At 37.2% G+C, this 22547-nt stretch overlaps 1 long non-coding RNA gene across 2 annotated transcripts; it reads left to right on the top strand.

Annotated features, from left to right (window-relative positions):
* The first annotated feature begins 39 nt into the window (after positions 1 to 39).
* LOC144296507 (uncharacterized) lies at positions 40 to 5086 on the top strand. 2 transcript variants are annotated; one of them, XR_013363605.1, is made up of 3 exons: positions 40 to 85; positions 3846 to 4025; positions 4939 to 5086. It is a non-coding gene; the product is annotated as an uncharacterized LOC144296507 (long non-coding RNA). The 2 variants fall into 2 exon arrangements; XR_013363606.1 differs by lacking the exon at positions 40 to 85 and adding an exon at positions 1825 to 1991.
* Positions 5087 to 22547: the final 17461 nt, after the last annotated feature.

Raw genomic sequence — 22547 nt, 5'->3', positions numbered from 1 at the left:
TGTTGTCTGAGGTAAGAATATTAGATGCCAATGACCTCACAATGACACAGGAGGCCACCAGTGCAGATGAAAACTATGTACCAAGGTATTGTCAAAGGCAATTTTTCTAAAGGTTGTGCTTAGTGTTATTTTCTCTATACTTAGAATGATTTCTATGATCTTATCTTGGCTTTCTATTAACCAGGATTTTTGTGAGCTTTCTTTTTTATCATTGAATAATCCACTTCTTTCTCCCCTACCAGGTTTGGAAGTTGGACATTCTGTTTCTACTCTTTTCCTGGTTATTTATTTATTTTCTGTGTCTACCTAAATTTTCAAAATCTGACTTTAATCAATAATATCTTTACCTTTATGAAGAGCATGAAGAATTTAGAATAATTTTATCTTCATTCCATCCCCTCCCCATTTACATTCCACAGAGTAGTGTTGCAAATATTTCATTGATATTTGGCTTTATAGCTCCATATTATTGTTATCACTATTATTATTGTCCCACTGCCAATGCTTTTTTCAATTTAGTCAAATGTTTACTATTTCTCTGTTCAGCATTTCTTACATCTTTCCTTCTCAATTCAATCTCTTTTATAGAGCATGTGGACTTTTTTTTCAGTGATGGTTTGTTAATGGCAAATATACAACCCTTGCTTGTCTAAAAATATCTTTTATTGTACCCATATTCCTTAGAGACATATTCAGCTACATATAGAATCCAAACTTGATTGCTTCTTTTCACCCTGAAAGTAATCACCAAAGTCCATGCACAAGATATCTAGGTGATTCATTCACTCATCCCCTCAGGAAGTTCTCCTCATAACTCTAAATAAAGTAGCTGCCACCACGACTAGAATTCAGTCTGTCTGCCTTACCTCCCTTTATTTTTCTCAACAGAACTTATTGCTATTTGATGTACAATATATTTAATTGTTCATTTGTTGTTTATTTGTTCTACCTGTTTGATTATTAGCTCCATGGAAGAATAAGAAATTTGTTTTATTTGTTGCTATATCCACAGGTCCTAAAACAGTACCTGGAATATAACAAGAATTATGCATTGCATGAACAAAATCATATACTTTTGAATAAACTAAATTAGGTACATATGATATTATTTTTTGGATAATTATTGGTAGTAGCAAGAAAATTAGAAAGAACTTGAATCTCCATCAAAATCATCTGGATAAATTATTGCTGCATCTGTACATCAGAATACAATGAAATACTTTTTCTTTTTTTTTAATTTTTATTTATTTATGATAGTCACAGAGAGAGAGAGAGAGAGAGGCAGAGACACAGGCAGAGGGAGAGGCAGGCTCCATGCTGGGAGCCGGACGTGGGACCTGATCCCAGGTCTCCAGGATCGCGCCCTGGGCCAAAGGCAGGCGCCAAACCACTGCGCCACCCAGGGATTCCCTGAAATCCTTTTTCATTTATATTTGTTCCTTTTATTCATTTATTCTTCTCCTTATCTTTATTCTTCTAGGCTATTGTTAGATAATGTGTTCATATACCTCTTTTCACTTATTAATCTTTCTATCAATTGCATCTAATCTAATATTTAAAACAATTATTGAATATTACATTCATATACTATATTTTTCATTTTCATTTGTGGAAGATAAATTTGATTATCTTGAAAATCTTCTACTCATTATTACATAATATCTTGACATTTACTTATAGTTTTGGTTTCTTATTTTCTGTATTTATTAATTTAAGAAATATTTTTTGACAATTTCATTGCTTCACATTCTTTGGGGATCAATATCCAAAGGAGATTGTTGTCTCTGTTTTTGTTCATGGTAGGTTATTTTTTTTTTTAAGATTTTATCTATTCATTCATGAGAGACACAGAGAGAAAGAGGCAGACATAGGTAGAGGGAGAAGCAGGCTCTATGCAGGAAGCCCGACGTGGGACTCGATCCCAGGTCTCCAGGATCATACCCTGGGCCGAAGGCAGCACCAAACCACTGAGCCACCTGGGCTTCCCCATGGTAGGTTATTTATCAGTGTTTTCTAATTTTGGATTATGAGCTCATCTTTAGCTAGTTCATTGTGGCAAACTTATTTGAATTGGAAAAATATTACATTTCTTTGTATTGAATTTTGTATCTGCTACTTAGAAGCAATAGGACTTTTTTTTGTATTTAATACACCCGTTAAAGTCTGTAACTTCCTCATAAAGACCTGAGCACTTATTTCCTATCCCTTCCTGTCTATTATAATGCTACTTTCTTGCTCCCAAAATTATTAAATAGTCCTACAGCTTCTTTACTTGTAGCTCAAATTATCTAGTCTAGTTTTCAATCTTTCTTCATTTTGGCTGCTGGAAATTCTTATTCTTCTTGCAAATTTGCAATGGAAACTATTTTTGTTATATCCTGTACAATTTCTGGGTATTTCATACTGGGAAAATATTTGGGCTCTCTAATATACCACATGACTAGAAAATGGAAGTGATAACTTATTATTAAGATTACATTTTGACCCAATAGGTGAGGTTGCTTAACCCAGTTTAATAAATCCTTAGGAAATGGGATTTGAAATAAGAAATGTTCTATTTATGTCTATGCTGGTGATGAAAGAAAGTTTGAGAAACTCAGGCTTCATTTTCAATTTTGAAGAAAATGAACACAAGAAACAAATACACGGAAAAGTAATTTCTAAATTACTAAATTTACTAAATTTTTCTAAACTTTTTGGCTCAACACCCAGAATATTTAGATCTTATAGCACTGTTTCTCCACATGTATCCTTGACTTTTTCCTTTCTCTCAGTCCACTCAGCCAATTTATCAGCAAATCCCATTGGCTTTATCTTAAAATTGTTTCTTTTTTAAAGATTAGATTTATTTATTTACTTTTGAGAGAGAGAGCACACACAAGCAGGGGCAAGGGAAGAAGCAGAGGAAGAGGGACAAGCAGACTCTGTGCTGAGCATACAGCCTGAGGTGTGGCTCAATCCCATAACCCTGATGCCATGACCTGAGCCAAAATCAAGAGTTGGACACTTAACCAACTGAGCCAACCAGGTTCCCCCATCTTCAAATTGATTTTGAATCTGGAATTTTTATATTCCATAATCTAAGTCACCATCACAAGCCTGGACTACAGAACTTTCTAGATGATCACTGTTTCTACTCTTACCCTCTATTGTCTATTTTCAATATAGCCAAACAAGATAGCTTATCAAAAAATCTGTCAAATCTGTGAGCCATACTCTCCTGTTTAAGGCTTTCCATAACATTTAGAAGAAAATACCAAGTCGTTTCCACTGTCTACATGATAGGCTCCTGGCCTCCTCTCTAACCACATTGGTTTAATGAAAAGGTTTTGGGTCTTGATAGTCTAGAAATATTAAAATGACACACATTAGCATAGAATTAAATAAATTATAATTTATTGACTTTCTTTTTTAGGCAATGTAATTTACCCCTTATTATGGAAGGAAAGAATTAGTACCTGTTATAAGAAACTATTTCACTTTATTTGGGTAAAGAAGCCTTGTATTTAAGGAAAGCTAAATAACAGTTGAAAGTTAAGTCAACAAGAAATTATGTCACAAGATACTGTAAGATAAAGTTTCAGAGAATGGTACAACTAATGTGTAATTAGAGTTCAGGGGAGGGAAAGAATATTGTTGGCTACTAATTGGAAAAGTTCCTCGGAGAAAAAAGTCAGTTAAGAGTGCTGTTCAGTTCAGAATGGCCTTTGCATGAATAACCATTTGTTTTACAATGACTGTTTCAAAATGATGGCATTGACTCCTTTACTCTTGCTTCTCTGCAGACTGTACCAACAAATAATCACAATAATCTCTTTACCTTGTTTTATGTTTCATTGCCTCAGGAGTAGTCCAAGGAGCATGCACCTCTTTTGTCTGCCCATCTAAACTAAATGTATGGCCTTCTTCTTGTAATGAACCACAAGGATTGGATATCACTAATTCTATCCCTGCCATCTGCCAATGGCTGCTAGAAAAACTGGCCTTTTAAAACAGCTAAATTTTGTTCCAATATGAAATCTCAGGTATGTTCCAATGTTTTAGGATCAAAGTAGTTCATTATAGAAATAATTTGTAAAAAGAAATTGGAGAAGCATCTTCTTTTGCCTCCCACCACTGCTGATCATTCATGTCAATCCTATCCTAAGGAGAAGCAGATAAAGGCCAGGCTAAGGTTGCCATATCATATCATTCTGAGCTGCTTCCAACAACTTGGTATAACTTGCAGACAACTACAGTATGTGAAGCTAACTAGTGGTAGTCCCTAGAATCCATAGTTTAAGGAAGTGCCAAATTAAAATGAAGGCAGTCTTTTGGCTCTCTGGAAGCTTGGTAGGATTACAACTCTTAGGATAATGTTTCATAATTGTAGATCATTTAAATGTAAATCTTATCAATTGCTTTTGTTTGATTCTATCTTTAGGTAGTGTAATTATAATGCTTTTGTTATTCTTAACAAATCCATTTGAATAATCCAGAACCACCAAAGAATTTTTTTGTCTTTCTTCTTGGACTTGGATTTAATACAGTAATTTTGATTTCTTTTTCTTCTTTGGTTTTATTGCTATTTTTAAAGTGATTATACAATTGCTCTAATGGTAGTCTGAAAGAATTGTAATTCTTAGGATAGTGTTTTATAAATGTACATAATATAAATGTGAATCTTACTACTAAATTGATCTTCTAATTTTATTTCTAGATAGCCTAGATTTGTCATTGCTGCTTAACAAATCTGTTTGTTTGTTGATCCAGAAACACTGCCAATTTTTTATTCCTTTTCTAAAGTAATTTTGAATTATCTTTCATTTGGTTTCACTGCTGTGGCCAAGTGATCATTCTCAGATGAAAACGATAGAATTATAATTTAAGATAGTGTTTTATAAATTTATTTTATAGTGAATTTCATGAGTAAATTGTTTCCTTTTCTTTAATTTACAGGTAGTATAAGACTAGTATATCATTTGTTCCCATTGAAAAACACCCATAACATGAATCTGAGTAAGAGTTTTACTAAGAAGTCCCACAATTGGAGATACTTGGAACTCTACATTTATCTATGAATTTCAAGAGATGAATTCCCTCTGTGTATAAGACTAACATGTTTAACTAAATAAATCTTGTTTAAAAAAATATTAAACAAACTGCACCTGCAGATACTTGTGGGGAAAAAAAGAAAGCAGCCTTAACTAGGTGGTAAATTTGCAGGGCTAGTCTCTATCCAAGACAAAGGATGAAGATGACCAAATTGGCTGCCAAAAGAGACACAAGTTTGAGAGCAAAGGGCAGGAAATGGGTCTGGAATAATTCCTATACAGAGCAGAGTGGATGTTTTAGAAATATTTCATGATGACCATGGCTACTCCCTAACTTAGGTAAGCCATTTAGTGCTGGGCCAGCTCTTTCTTACTGATAGGGATAGACATAGAATAGTTTCAAATGTTAACTGACATTTGAGAACATTGCTTCAGATGCTCCACTCTCCATACTTCTTATTTTCCTTTGCTTAGTATTAGATAACTCTGTTTCTGAATTCTTAACTCTGTGACCCTAATTTTAATACCTACCTTTGATGCCTCTGAACGTGGTACATTTGATTCTCCTACATCCTCTTCTGCTCTCCATGATGTTAAACTAAGCATACTGTTTTTGGCTCCAACAAGAAAATTCTTCATTAGGTTCTTCTTGAGGAAGCCTGCCTTTTTCTGGCTGCCTACTTCCTTACTCACTACGCTTAATCCATTACATCCTTTATTCTTTTCAGTTTCATGGGTCTCTCATGAAACAGAAGATCTATAATGGCTACTGCTTGTATTATTTTCATCTTTGGTAAATTATTAGGATTTCTTGATGATAAAGATTGTAGGACTGCAATCAGTTTAATACACTTTTTATGGTAGAGGGAGCAGTACAGTTTGATTAATAAAAATATTCCAATCTCAACTACCCAATAAAGTGGATGAAAATTAAAAAAATTAGACTGACTAAAACTAAATTAGTTATCTAACTTAGGATTTATAAAAAGAACAATACAATAAACCTAAAGAAATATAATGAAGAAAAAAAGTGAGCAGAAATTCATTCATTTAGAAAAATATAAAAATTCTAGAATCCAACAAAGAGTTAGTCTTTTAAGAAATAAAAACAAGTATAAATCATTAGCCCTAATAAAGAAACAACATAGGAAAAACCCAAATAAACAAAAAAGACGATGCAGCAACCACAAATACTGAAGATAATAAAAAAATCATCAGACAACTTCTGTCACCTCCAGGCAAATATATTTGCTAACCTGAATAAAACTGTTGAATTTTTAGGGAAAAAAATCTAAGTTAATGAAACTGTATATCTAAGTGTACCAATTAAATAGAAAAATAGAAACAGTTTTCAAAAAGCTACTGCCCAAAGAACAGTAGTCCTAGGCAATTTTTCAAAGTATTTTTTCTACACATTTAAAGAACAAATACTTTCCATGCACTTAAACATGAAAGAAGACTGTCCACTTTTCTAAGAATTCAGCTTACCATGGATTTTAAGATTTTATTTATTTATTCATGAGAGATACACAGAGAGAGGCAGAGACATAGGCAGAGGGAGAAGCAGACTCCATGCAGGGAGCCTGAGGCTGAGACTTCATCCCAGAATCCCAGAAACCCAGGATCACCACCTGAGCTAAAGGCAGATGCTCAACCATTGAGTCACCCAGGCTCCCCTTACCATGGACTTTAAACCCAATAAGGCTAGCTCATAAAAGAAAACTAAGACCAAGCAAGAATTCTAAATGAAGTATAAATAAACAGAACCCAGCACTACAGCATCATGAATATTACTCCTTGAATATAAAACTAGCTCAATAAAAAATAAATAAATAAATAAATAAATAAATAAAACTAGCTCAAGATTAAGATATTTATTAACATAATTCAAGATATCAAATAAAAAATCCAAACATTAGAGCTATTATTGTTAAAAAAAGCATTTCACAAAATTTAACATTTTTTTCGATTATTGAAGTACTGTATACATTCAGAAAAGTAAGCATATTATAAATGTATATAGCTCAGAGAATATTTATTGAAATATTCCAATAAAACTTTATATTAAAAAAAATAAGAAGCTGTCAGGATTTGGCCTCCTAGCCATATAGGACCATGAATTTTTTCTAAAGATTCAAAAATAGGGGTATGTAGGTGGCTCAGTTGGTTAAGCCTCTGAATCCTGATTTTTGGCTTAGGTCATGGTCTCGGTTATAAGACTGAGCCCCACATTCGGCTCTATGCTGAGTGTGGAACCTGCTTAGGGTTCTCTCTCCCCCTCTTCTCTGTCCCTTCCCCCTGCTTGTGCTCTCTTTCTCTTTCTTTCAAAAAAAATAAAAAAATAGGCACAAATATATATGAATAACTAGTGTACGATAAAGAAGGCACCACCGATTCCTGAAGAAAAGATAATACAGCTCAATAAATTTTTTAGACAAATGGTTATCCATCTGAGATGAAACATAAAGTTGAATCTTTATCCCATTGTCTAATTCTGAATAAATCAAAAATTGAAACATAAAAACCAAAACCACTAAAGTACTAGAAGAAAACATGGGGATATTTATATGAACTAAGAATGGAAAAAGTCTTTTTAAGCATGAACTCAAACTCAGAAGCCGTAAATGAAAAATAAATGAAAATAAAAACTTCTGCATAGTGCAATCTACCACTAGCAAGAATCAGGGGGAGGGGGAAAAAAAAATACTGCCAATTAATATCACAGACATTGCAGCTGCTGATGGAAATGATGGTCTCTGTCATTGTTGCAATGATTTCCCTTATAATTTTTAAGTACCAATAAATCAAATATTTTTGTTATGGTGATACAATCATCTTGACATTTTTAAAATTTAAAACTATATATATCTTGAAATGAAGATCAAAGACTCAATTTCTCAATTTATGTAAGAAGACAAGACAGTTTGTGAGTCTGGTGCGTGCAAGCCCATGCAAATCTCAACGAGCAAACACACATCCTTCTGCATTACCACTCATGGACTGGCATGGTGCCCCAGTGGTGTGTGTGTTTAGGAAATGACATGTGAAGGAGCCTTCTTGTCACAATTGCTACTATGCAATTTTTGATGAAAATGCTTGCTGAACAAAACCCTAGTCTATAAACAGACTATATACTTTGTTAAAATCATGACTTGAACAAAGAGGTACATTCAGAAAGCATTCTTCTGCACTGCCACAAACCTCCAGCAGGCAGGTAACAATAAACAAAGGAAAGCTTTTATTGCAGGAATCATTCTTACTGTAGCTCAAAGACTTTCTAAACCCGTGAAATATAAATGCAGCAATATTGGCATCAGTACAAGTAACTTTAGATCAGAATTTCCAAACATAATGATGCAATTTATCAAAGATTAAACAAAAAGACTTCCTTTGAAACAAAAGTTACAGATCACTTTCAATGTAATGATTACATTTCTTGCTGAAAAGCAAATAGTAACATTTTCTCACAGCAAAAAGGTAGAATTATTTAGAGGTGGAAATAATTTTAGGAAAAATAATCTAAGTTGACCTCTACTTACCTCCTCATTATTCCTCAGACTACTGTAGAATCAGGAAGAGGTGTAAGAAGCTTTGTCAAGGTTCACCATATGGGACTGTTGTGGGTTAAACTGTGTCCTTCCCTCCCGCAAAATATGTTGAAGTCCTGACACCTACCACCTGTTGAATGTGGCTGTATTTGAAAATTGGATTTTTGTAAACACGAGCAAGTTAAGATAAGATCCTACTCATTTAAGGTGAGTCCTAATCCAGGGTGAGTAGTGTCCTTGTAAAAAGAAATACAAGCACAAACACACAATGAGAAGAGCATGTGACAACAAAGTCAAAGATTGGAGTGATTTGTCTACAAACCAGGGAAACTTGAAGGATTGACAACCACCACCAGAATGTAAAAAGATGCAAAGAAGGATTCTTCCCTAAAACTTTTAGAGGAAGCATAGACCTGTACATTCCATTTTTGGACTTCCAGCCTATAGAACTGTGAGAGAATAGATTTCTGTTGTTTCAAAGCACCCAGTTTGTGATACTCTGATGGTAGCCCTAGGAAAGTAATACAAGGACTTGACTCCCCTACACTTCCAGATTATGCCCCCTGGCCCTATGAAGCTACTGGAGAAACCAGCATGCAGGTCCTGTGGGATGTGTGCCGGCAGTGATGGAAAGAGCCAGTATTCCTGTAGTCTGGTCGGGGTGGGCTCATCCCCGAACTGATGGAATGATGGAGGTTGCAACAGATGCTTGCCCCCACTCTGGGGAAGATGGAAGCCCCTGGCAGAGCTGGTACATGAGTTGGAAAAGGCTGAATCCAAAGCTACAGTGGCATGAGGTGGAAAAAGGATGAATCTGAAGCTATGGTGAGAGCAGTGTCAGCTGGGTTCTCCATAATCCAAGTGGCCATAGACCCAAGAAATAAGGAAGGCTCAGAGACCAGGTGGTCAGCCCACTCCTGGTGACATCAGCTCATTTTGTTGCTCTCAGGGTCAGCTTCCTCTTGGCTATTCCCAGATTTACATTTCTTGCTCATCTCAACTCATCATCTCATCATCTCATCTCATCTCATCTCATCTCATCTCATCTCATCTCATCTCATCTTATCACCTCATCTCATCATCTCATCTCATCCTTGCACCTTTTTTTCTCATCCTGTTGCCTTTTGTTTCTGTTACATACAGAAATTCACTTTATTTGACAAACTTTCATACTCTCCTTTTGTAGAGTGCTATCAGGCACTGTACTAAACTCCTTTAATGTTTAGATTTTTAAGTTTATAGTAAAATGAATCAGGAAGTTCATTGTTCCCATATACTCCCTACCTTCACACACACACACGCACACACACACACACACACAGAGCCTCCCCTACCATCAACATCCACACCAGAGTGGTACGTGTGTTAAAAATCAATGAACCCACATTGGCACATCCAATGTCTATATCAACCAAACTCTGTAGTTTACACTGGGGTTCATTCTCAATGTACATTCTGTCCATTTGGACAAAGTCTAAGGGCATATGTCCACCATTATAGTATCATACAGAGTTGTTTCACTGCCCTGAAATCCTCCATGCTCCTTGTATATATCCCTCCCTCCCCCTAATCCCTGACAACCACTGATCTTTTCACTTCCTAAAAGTTTGCCTTTTCCAGAATGTTGGATTATTGGAATCATATAGCCTGGAACCCTTGAAGTTTGCTTTTTTCACTCAATTATTTGCAAGTAAGTTTCCTTCATGTCATTTCACGGCTCTTTTTAGTTATGAAAACTATTCCACTATCTGGATATACCACAGTTTATTTACCATGCAGCCTTGTTAAAGACATCCTTTCTCTTTTTATCACAGCTGGTCTTTTCCTATGATTCTGTACCCCTGTTCATTAGACACGTTGCCTGTACTTGGATCAGGTAGCAAAATGATTAGCTCAGGCTGTTCATCTAAACTCTCTGCTCAGACCCAAGCTCCATGGCCAGTTTCTTTGGCAAACCATTTAGCCTCTCTGTGTTTTAATGTCCTATCTCTAAAGTGGAGGGTCACTCTCACATCCCTCATGAGCTTGTGGTGTGAAATGAAATAATAATATAGGTAGGGTGCTCACCACAGGGCCTAACTCAGCACAGATCAGCTGGGTCACTGATGGTATCTTTTCAGAAGGCCCAAAATCATTTGATTGATTTCCTTCTGAACCCCCAAATTATTTTAAAAGTATTGTCTTCTAAGATTTCTGGAAGTTGTTATGTTTGTCTACCATGTTCCTGCATATAAACAGGATGTATGAAGATGTGTATTGTCACCTAGCAACATCACGGTAACAGAGGACAAACAAAGAAACTGGTTTTGTTACTCCAAGTGTTAAATTCTGTGTGGATTCAGATGCAAATTCCATGGCAAGGCAATGCTAATGATAAAAATTAATTCACAGAGAAGGAAAGAGTTAACGAACCTAAATGCGTGCAATAATTTGCCAGACTTATGCTGCACTTCAGAAACCAATTATAGCCTATTTCTATATCTCGTAGACATGGGCCAGGTGTTCACATCAAATCAATAATGAGAAAATGTCACTTAGGTCCCTTCAACATCTCCCACTGGAGCTCTGATAGCACCAACTTCAAAGAGACCAGCAGCCTGCAATCTTTACAGCTGAAATACCTCCTCAAAATATCTCTGAGTGAGCACATTCAATGACATCTCTAGCAAATAAATAGCTTTAAAAAATGTTCTGTGAATGGCATGCCACTTCAAGACTGTGGATCAACCCAATTAAAACATCAGCTGTAAAACATTTGCTATGTACCTTGACAGGAAACACGGACTGAATAATAATTGTCTAATTTGTTGGGAATGTTTATAAAAAAAAAAACAAAAAACAAAACCTCTCTAGGGCTTCAGGATACTGAAGAGCTAGTGAATAAAACTTTCTAGCTTCTGGGGTTCGGCACACATATTACAGAATTCTGGCAAGATTGAAGCTTTAAAAAGCTTCTTTTGACTCCTTGGCGCCCAAGGAGTCCAATCCATTCTTAGAGAGCTTTTTTCTCAAAGGATATGTGAAGAAATGGAAAGAATGTATTTAGATTATTGAGAGGCGATTATCATGTCACATGGGAATAAATTCATCTGTGATGCCTATGGAGCTTATTGAGAGAATGTGCAAAGTATTGACAGGGTAAAATCAAGTAAAAAAATACATCCCTTCGATAAACTACTAGGATATAGGGGAGTTGCACAAAGTGGTAAAGAGGGTCTTTAGAACTGGAAATAAACTGGATAATTAGCAAGAAGATTACTGTTCGACATGTGAGCTGAAACGAAGTGGGATGCCTAACTGACTGAGCCACCCAGGTGCCCCAGAATGGCAGTTTAATTTGAAATTAATTTTAAGCCTTTATATTTGAACCAAACATACATAGAGGCAGAATGGTGACAGTCTGCACAGTATCATTTTAAGGGGCATAGAAAAGACCTTTTCCCCCAAATTCTCCTACACAGTGTCCTGCCTGACATCTTCACTCCATCTTCTCTGACTTTTCTGCCAACTAGAGGTTCATTGAGGTTTGCACATGCTCTCATTTCAAACATCACATTCTACTTGAGAATATGATCATCTGCCTACTGGTCCTGCCTGCCCTACAGGGAATTGGTTCATTCATACTTGATACCTCCTAGCACTCAGCTGAGACTGAGTGAGGGGGAGCAGAGCATTTCTTGAGGGTTCCCTGGGCATTTAATATAGTGAATAGCATTTATTTATTCTCCTGGAGCACAGGAGATAATTTTGAAGCATGGGAAACCTTAAAAGAGAACTACCCTAGGTGACTTTCATACTGGGTATTAGTCCACCAGATTAGAACATAAGGCAACGAGCCGCAATGTAGGGATGGCAGGAGAAAAATCTAAGAGAATTAGAAAAATAAATGATACTGAGACTGATAGACAGGTTTCAAAAATAAATGGTAATTACTAATAACTTTGTCTATATTCAGGTATGCAAATTTAGAGCATGAGACTCTAAAACCAGGTGGGAAAGAATGACACAAATCTTTTAGGTAATTCTCCTCCCTCATTTTACCCCTCATATCACAGTGTAGCAGTATTTATATGGGTGGCCAACATGAAATGCCACAGCTAATGACTGGCAGCGTCCTGATGGGGGGCAGGCAGCTTGATTTCTGGGGCTCTGCCCTAACACTACACCGTCCCTAACAGTTAGTGTGGTTCCTTTTTAATCGCCACCAGCATTTTACATGATTCATTTCTCTCATTGTCATTCTTGAACGTATGACTCTTTGCCAAGCCACTGTGATCATTTGGGAGAATAATGTCAAAATGTAAAAGCCAACATCTATAAGTACTTGCAGGGATAGAAATTCTACTAAGTTCTCAAGCTTTCCCCTCTCTCTCACTGGGGACATTTTTTTAGTTTTCTTGGCTCTGCAGTCTGCCAAATATCCACAGCACCTAACCACAAATGAAAAAAAAAAAAAAAAAAAAAGACTATCACTCCAATTAGATGCTCAACCCAACCAACATTCCCAGGCAGGCTCGGAGCCATCACAACACCCTCCAGGTTCAGAGTCATGTCTTTTGGAAAGCAGCATGTAGGGCTCACCACAACCCTTACGTTCTCCCAGGGTGTATCATGCTCAAAGCCGTCAGGAAGAGTCATAGCAAAGCCAGGCAACAAAGAAATAGATTTTTTTTTAAAAAAAAATTCAATCAGAGACAAATCATTTCTTTCTTCCAAAAACACCAAGCATTATTCACATGAATATGGGAGTTCCTATTTATTTGAGAAAGTTCCCCCATCTATTTAGAAATTCCTTACCACATGTGCTCCTTCTCTTATTTCCTTTTTCAGATCCCACATTCTTAGCATTAATTCCACAAACATTTACCCAGAACCTATCATGCGTTGGGAATGAGCAGCAATGCAAAGACAAATAGAATATTCTTTCCCTTGTGGGAGTTCACCATCTGTAAAGGGGAGCACAGCTGGTAAATACAGAATTAAAATACCACTTGCTAAATGCTAGGGCAAGAAAGAAGTTCAAGGTGGGAACAGGTATCGGGTGTCCTGAGAGAGACAGAGAAGTTACAGTGCAGTGGGGGTGTCCGATAGGAATCTTGGAAAGGCGTGTTCTATCTGCTTCTTCCAGTCTCCCTCCCACACCAACAGTGGCTACCATGTAGGGGATGTGCAGGCTCTTACTCGTGACCTAGAAAATCCATGTTATTCATCGCTCTAGAGGAAGGGACAGCCCAGTCTCCATCCCAGTCACCAATGTCTGAGCCTGGGCCAAATAAAGAGGAGACAAAGAGACAGAGAGCAGGATGGGGCTGGGCTGGAGGATGGCCTGGGCTTCCCACAGGTGGAGACAGCCATGAGAAGAAGACAATAAAGAAGTCTGTAAGAGAGTAGAGCATCATGGTGCCTGGGACAAGCAGACATGCAAGCCATGATGGGCTGAATGAGAGTCGGAGAAGAACTTCCAGGGAGGCCCCTCTGTCCTTCCAACAATGATTCCAGATGCTACCCTATAAGAAGAGTCTTGTTTCCCCCCGGCTTCGGGGAACAAATGGGTTTCTGTTGTTTGCAACTAAATATTTTTATTTAATTCCAAATTCTTAAATTCCTGACTTCGACACTGTACATTGAAGCTTTACCTTATAATATAAACCTCCATACACTTTACAAAACCAGATTATTTGATCATGAGGCTGTGAAAGAGACAGGACAAGAGGCATCAGAAAGCACCAGGAGGGTAAGGTAAAGTCAGGGAAGTGCTTGGAGACAGAGGATGAGCTGAAAGAGGAAGCAGAACACCATGCTTCTGGAACATCACTCTGCATATGGTTAAAATGAGGCTCAATCCTACAGATTTGCTGAAGGTCAAGAACTAGAGAGGGCAGGGTTGACTCACCACTGGCACACCCCACCTGTGTGGGCAACCCCAGCTTCCCAAAGATGCTGCCCACCAGGATTGGAAGAAAGAACTCCCAAGAGTCCCAAATGAAAATACCTCAAAGGGTGCCTTATCTGATGCTGGGTCTGCATTTATCTCTGCAATTGGAGCTAAGGGATGAAGATCTTCATGGTACATGAGAAAGAAGAGGGAGAGATCCCAGAGTATACTTATATATATAATTATGTGTGTGTGTGTGTGTGTGTATACACACACACACACACACACACACACACACATATGCATTTTGGAATGAAATGATCACATCATAGCCTATCACAGGGGCCTCTGGTTACTGTGGAAGACCAGGCATGCAAGATTAGCTTTGTGTTTTATATTCCAAGTCACCACTGATAGAATGGTCCACATGAATAAAAAAGATCGCTAGGTGGGCTTGGGGTTTTTGCTATTTTTTTTAAGTTAATTTTAATTAAATTTAAAATCTTATCTAATCTGAAAATCAGCAACTTATTCTTTTCTAAAAGTAATAAGTTCTGATGATTTTTCAAGATCCCAGGCATCATGATAGTCTTATCATTAAGGACCAAAAAGAAGACAAGGTCAAGGGAAACCCGGGTGGCTCAGTGGTTGAGTGTTTGCCTTTGGCTCAGGTTGTGATCCTGGGGTTCTGGGATCAAGTCCCTCATCGGGCTCCCTGCAGGAAGCCTGTTTTCCCATCTGCCTGTGTCTCTGCATCTCTCTGTCTCTCATGAACAAATAAATAAAATCTTTTTTAAAAAATTGAAAACATTAAAAAAAAGAAGACAAAATCAAGGATAAAAAGAAACCATCACACCTTTTCCCCAGACCCAAGGAGGGGCCCTAGCATCAAGAACAGTCTCAAGGTAAGGGAAGAAGGTTTATTTTGTGTTGAAAACCACAGGAAAGAACCATCAGTGACAGCAGTGAGTTGGCCTTCCCTGTTGGTCCCCTCTGTGGCTGGACCTGGACATGTGCAGCAGCCAGCTTGCACTCAGCAGACTTTTACATCTCTCTGCCTTCCCAAGACACCCCTTGTGCTGTCGGGGGCTCTCAGAGATGCCTCTTGCATGAAGTCATTGTTACTGCCTGTTATTTACTGCCAAATGCATACTGAAAATGGTGGTGCATCTGGATGGCATTATTGTGTGAGTGCCATGATCATTCATACCTGATCCAGCCTATGTTGGTCTACCACTCTGCCTGCTTGTGCTTGCTCTCTCTCTTTGAAAGAGAGAATAAATGAATAATTAAATACATACATACATACATATCTTTTTTTTAAATAAAAACTAAATAAAAACAACAGCAATAATAGTTAACCTGTAGTAAGGACTGCCAATAGACCAGAGAGTGTGCTCTGTACTTTATATGTCATCTTATTTCTGTTTTTATCAGCTTTAGAAGGGGGTTCATTATGTATTTTACACATGAGTATGTTGATGCTCAGAGCCATTGAGAAGTGATGGAGCAGGGATTCAAACTCACAGCACCAACATTCTTTCCTTCTGAAGAAATTGGTCACCAATTCTTTCAGATGGAAAAGTGAGAAATCTGACATCTCAGGAAATTCGGTATCTCCTTCATTTTGACTGAGTTGACTTAAACTAGGGGGAGTGACTAGTAGGAAACATTCCATGTCACACTGAGATCTTGTCAGGATTCTTGATTCAAGAGGACAAGTCTGCCACAGGATTCCAAACTCACAAATGGGTGGGCACTGACACAGGCCATCTTCCACTCCACCCTGCACCCCCGCCCGGGACTTTTTCTGGACTCAAGAAGCTGGCAGCACATTGTGTTTGCCACACACTTCCAAGAAGTTCCACATTTTAGGGACACCAAAATGCAAGTTTTCTCTGACCAGGAACTCTACAGCTGACCTTGAAATCAACATGCTCCTGTGAGGAAATTTACTCCATATGGTTCTAGCTCCTCCCAGGTTGTTTATCAGCTGAAGCTCTCAGAAAGAGCCAAGGGAGAGCCAACGGCTGAGGAATTATTTTAAATTTGTTCTCTCACGAACAGGGCATCCAGGATTACCAAGGAAATAGCAACCACTTGAAGATTCCAGTTCACTTAGAACCAAATCAAGGAAAAATAGTCTCTGTTGGATGTCTCTTGCTGCTGTTTTATTTTATTCCAGCTGTCAGAGGAGAGCTTTGGCTTGCCTTTCTGGTTTTTCTTTCTTTTAATTTGAAAGCTCCCCCACTTAAGGTATGCCAGGTACATTTTAAAAACTAACTCGATTAAGACACACACACACAAAATAAAATTTAAAAATAAATAAATAAACAAACAAATAAATAAATCTAACTTGATTTTGCACTTCTGTAAAGCAATACATGGCAAATAAATAAAATGTATATATTAAATAGTAATATTGAATAATATCTAATACATGTTTATTAAATAAAATTTAAAATTTTTTGAAAGCCTGAAAAAAATGCAGAAAAGAGAAAAGAAATGCTACCACCCAGATATAAAGATTTTTTTTTTTTAATGAGAGAGAGAGCATATATGTATGTGTCAGTGGCAGAGAGGAGCAGAGGGAAAGAGAGAGAGAAAATCTTAAGTAGACTTCACTCCTGCACTGACCCTGACTAGGAGCTCAATCTCATGCCCTGATCATGACCAGAGCTAAAATCAAGAGTCCAATACTTAACAAACTGAGCCACCCAAGCACTCCCAGATATAGCACTGGGTGTTATACTATATGTTGGCAAATCAGACTACAATAAAAAAAATTTTTCAAAAAAAAATAACGATTTAATATCTGCTTTCAAAATGTACTCCCCACATCACTAGTTTCTATTAGAGAGAAACTAGTTCTATCTCCATATTTTCCAAGTGTCAGCTTTGCTTTTGGGACTGATCATTCGTTCCTCTGAAAAGATCTACTAATTAGGAACACAGAAGGATTAGCACAAGTTTCTTGAAACAAAAAAACAAGTGGTTCGTTTTTGTGTATTCTTCACCTAGGGAATGAACGATAGCACTGTGGTGTGGGACATGTTTGCCATCACACCCCATTTCGTTAAAAGCACTTTTATACTGTACATTTGTTTGTATTAAAGAAGGGACATTGAAGAACTGCAACCACGCTTTGTGCTCTCTTAGCATCAACTTCTTTGCCTCAGGAGCTTGCCTGCCACTGACACAGTGAGTGAATTTACAAGGGAGATGCATCTTTGCAAACATCCCCCAGAATTATTTCTTTACCACATTCCCGGGAGCCACTCCATCAATGGTAACACTTATATAATTTTCCCCATAAACATTACTTTTATTAAAAAGTGATTTAGTCCTGAAAATACATCTTGAGAATATCCTTCCTCAGGGACTCACCAGGAATATTTCTTCATGCATTTCATCATTAAAATAGAATCTAGAAGATCTCATAATTTATGACAACATAACATGGGAAACTTCCTGAATTAATACTTGTCAAATCTTTGGTAACATCCCTTCCTATGTTTTAAACGAGTGTCTTCTGTCAAAGGCATGTTAGCTTGTCACTTATTTTCTGATTAATATTTTAGCTATTCTTATTCCTATGGGAAAAACAATAGTATCTGACTTTTTATCTTCATCTATTAGCTGCAGCAAAAGTCAAAAAATGGTGCTACATACTTAGAAGCATGCTTGATAAGGTTCTGTGATGCCTCGATGGAATTAATTAATTAATTGAGAGAGAGAAAGAGAGTGTGTGCATGAGTGCGGGGGTAAGGGGTAGAGGGAGAGATAGAAAGAGAATCTCAAGCAGACTTCCCCAAATCAGGGCTCCATCTCACAACCCTAAGGTCATAACCTGAGACAAAATAAAAAGTCATAAGCCTAACTGACTGAATTATCCAGGTGCCCTGGAATATTACATTATTTTAAACATTGCTGAGAAAACTGTAGAGATGTGTTTTCATAGCTGGGGTTAACAGCAATTTAAAGTTTTAAATGTGTTGGTAATAATGATAACTTCATATTAATCAGCTGATTCTCAAGGTAAAATAACAAATAAATTCATCATTAAAAATGATGTAAAGTAACAAGTAAAATTCATCATTAAAAATGGTGTATGGGATGCCTGGGTGGCTCAGCAGCTAAGCATCTGCCTTCGGCTCGGGGCCTGATCCTGGAGTCCCACATCGGGCTCCCTACATGGAGCCTGATTCTCCCTCTGCCTGTGTCTCTGCCTCTCTCTTTCTGTGTCTCTCATAAATCAATAAAATCTTTTAAAAAATAAAATAAAAAAAAAATAAAAATGGTGTAAATAATAATGGACAAAGTTTATCATTAATAATGCTTTAAATAAATAGTCTTGAGAGTTACTGTTTTTACTAATGTGACAAAAACAAAAAGAGCCCACCAGGAAGAAGAGGAGATCCAGTCCTACCATTTTGTTATTTCCTTATGCTAACATTACTAGTATTATATATAATCCACATTATTTTTTTGCAGGGATATTTCGGGAAGATTGGTTTACATAAAACCAGATGTCATAATCCACATATCCACTTAATTAAACATGCAAAAACCACAGTATGTTGCCAAACACTAGAAAGAAATGACCCAGTGAAAAGTACCTCCATCAACCTTCCATGCTGTAGAGCTCCTTGTTCTCCCCTTATTTACAGGAGTTGACACTAACCACCTGATAGCACAAATTAGAATACAAGTGTCATTGTACATTAAGTATAAATAAATCTTCATTTCTTTGTTTCCAAGTATTTTAATAGATTTTATCCCGATGATAGTTTTAGATTTACAGAAAAAATTGAGAAGATAATGCAAAGAATTCTGCAAATTCTTATATACTCCATACTTAGTATCTCCAAATTTTTAAAATTGTATATTTGTTACAATTAATGGACCAATATTGACATATTATTAACCAGTTTAGTTTCTCTTTAGATTCTTACATGAAAACTAAGTAGCAATAGAAGGTCTAATATTTTCTTCCTGTGTCCCAGTGGATTTTCTTACATACTGTGACTATAATACATGAAAACCACACTGCTACTGAGACTCTTTCCCACTCCATACTTATGCTGTGCTGGGTGCATCATCCCCAGTCCCTCTTCCCTCCCTCTCTAGTTCCTTGTCTGTTCCCCCATTCCCTTCCAATGGTTTCTGGGATTTTTCATCTCTGCCTGAATACAGAAAGAAGGTAGGTTGGGGACAGGTGGAGATAAGGAACACAACTCTAGGTTAACTCCAAGAGAAGCATACATGGCAGAGAGGACACTATCTTCTCTATTTTCTGATTGGTCTGAGCCTGGGTCTATGAGCCAGGGGACATTTCTTAGGGAGGACAAACCTTTCTCTTCTCTGGTTTTGCAGCTGTCTAATTTGTGAGCCAGTCCTGGGTGTGCCATGTTAAAGCATAGTGGGTCATGCTTGACCCTGATCCATAGGTTTTTATAATTAGTGTCACTTCATTCCAAGATTTTGGAATTGGGTTGCCAGTTTGCTCATAGCTGGCTTTTCTGTGACTTTGAGGGCTCTCAATGAAGAGTGGGAAAGGCTGCATGGAGGCATTTCGCCAGGCGCCATTTAGAACCAGAAGTCTCTTTGGCTTACTATGGACATTCTCCAAATAGCTCTGTTGGGGGATTGTGAAAGCCTAATGAGATAGAGGGTCTGGATGGCTGACACTAAGAGTCTGCCAAATCAAATGTGTTATTAGAAACAAAGCAGACACTGAGTGGCCAAAAGGCATTACACAAAATGCACACTTGACTCATCGGGGAAAAGTTAGTTTTGTTTAGCCGGCTGCAGCAAGGAAAAAGGTACCCCAGGGAACTGTGAGACATCGCACATGAAGGGAGCAAGGGGTGCTTCTTGTACAATTGGGTCTATTCTGGGTGATCCTCAGGAGGGTTTAAGGCAGCAAGGGTCAGTTCTGGAATAGATTTTATCTAGAAATGGGGGAATTTGGTGGTGGGGCATCTTAATTGTTGTTATCTTAAAGGCAAGAGGATTAGAGCAAGTTGTCGTTGGTGAAGGAGTGGTAGTAACACGCGTCTCATGCTTGATGAAGCTGAGTCAAGGCAAAAATATGTATTTTTGAGTACACTTTCAGCTCAAATAGCAATGAAGTTTTCACTAAAGAAACAAGTAAATATAGAAGCAGTAGCTACTGCATAAGTTTGTAGAGGGGCACGTTTAGGCATTTTGTGATCATGAAATGGCCTTGTCCCAGCTTGTTTCTACCATGATCCTAGAGCAGCATCCTCTGAGCATTGCTTATCTTCTTTGAGCAAGTTTATGTTCCACTGGGAACATCACAGCCTGGCTGCTAGCTGCAGAGCCATTTTTCACTTTCTCATATATTATCTCTTTATTCAACAAGCCAATGATGTAGGTACTATTTATATCATTGAAAGTTCCAGAAGTGGAAGCTGAAGTAAAAGAAAGGTTAAACAGGTGGCCCAAGATTCCTGCCAGCTCACATTGTTAACCATCACTATTCTAGAGCCTGCAGGGGAGAGAATTATCCTGTTGCTTTTCCAGATATATCAGACACAGCTGACTTCTGCACAATGCAGTTACTGATATGTTCTCAACTGATAATGAGTTTAACTTTTGAGTAATCAGAGAATTGTCTGAAGTGGTAAGAGCTAAAAACCTAGGCCAGGAAAGGAAGACGATACATGAGACTTCCATGACTATTAATTATCGTTCCACTGCCTACTGCTTTGAATGTACTACACCTTAGATTGAAGGTTGAACTTGGAGAATGTGCTCCAAAAAATCTGGTGACAGGTGCCAGATGCTGCCAATATAAGGGGTTGTATTTTAATAGAAAAGATTCTTCTGTCTGAGAGGATAAATAAGGTGTTCACCCCAAGAAGGGAGATCATCTGGTCAAGCCATTTGACAAGAACACAGGTAAGGGACTGTAAGCAGAAAGCTAGACATGCCCTGTTGTACTTGGAAGATAGTTACCTTTAAGCCAGGAACACTTGAATGGGCTACATGACTACCTGGCTGATGTGTGCATTTGTGCTTTGCTCCCATTTCTCCTCTAAAATCTTTCTGTTGAATTTTCAAGTAGCTGCTGACCCATTTCCATTTAGAGACTTGGCCATGCCTTTCCAAGTGGAAAGGCAGGCAACTCTGCCTTTGCTCCTTTACTACGTCTTATAATGGGTCCTGTATACATGTAAATCTGGACAAGAAAGAAATACATTGGTTCACATTTCTCAACTTGAAGATATTTTCTTTGAGAAGATGAAGTGAAGCACTGGGACAATTATTATGTTAATCAGAAAAAACTCAAAATGCTTGTTTTAAATACACAAGTGAGTGTTTTGTATCTTGATTGTGGTGGATGTTACATGAGAATTTTCAATTTTCAAAATGCATAGAATTCTACACTAAAGTGGGTGAATTTTACTGTAGGTGAATTGTAACCCAACAAATGTCTTTTTTATTCATTTCTTTACAAACTTAGTAGCTGTATTTTTATGGGGATGTAATATATATTAAATATATATTAAATATAATTTAGAGAAGTATAAGAAAAAATTTAAAACACCCATTACCTTTGCTCCCCAGAAAATTCCATGGATCCTATTGCAAAGAACATTTGATATAACTATTATTTTCTCCTAATATAATATGATTATTTTTTTATAATAAATTTATTTTTTATTGGTGCTCAATTTAATTATTTTCTACATTATCAAATATTCTTCAAAATATAACTTTTAACCACTGAATACTATTCTAATTACGCATGAATCTTTGTTTAGTACAATGCCTTAGGCTGATTCACTTACTTTCTGTATGATTATCTTCTTACATCAGTTTCTGGGCAGTCTTCCATGAGGCCAGGGATTTACTCAAAGAAAACAAAAATGCTAATTCGAAACATATCTGTACCCCTATGCTTATTGCATTATTTACAAGAGCCAAGATATGGAAGCAGCTCAAGTGTTCATCTATAGATGAATGGATAAAGAAGATGTGATATATATATATATAATATATATATTATATATGCCAGGAAGGAATATATATTATTAATATATTATATATAATATATTATAT

This window comes from Canis aureus, chromosome 24 (assembly GCF_053574225.1).
Source record: "Canis aureus isolate CA01 chromosome 24, VMU_Caureus_v.1.0, whole genome shotgun sequence".
NCBI classification, from domain to species: Eukaryota; Metazoa; Chordata; class Mammalia; order Carnivora; family Canidae; genus Canis; species Canis aureus.
The sequence above is the reverse complement of the archived record's forward strand: the minus strand, read 5'-3'. Positions and strand labels throughout refer to the sequence as shown.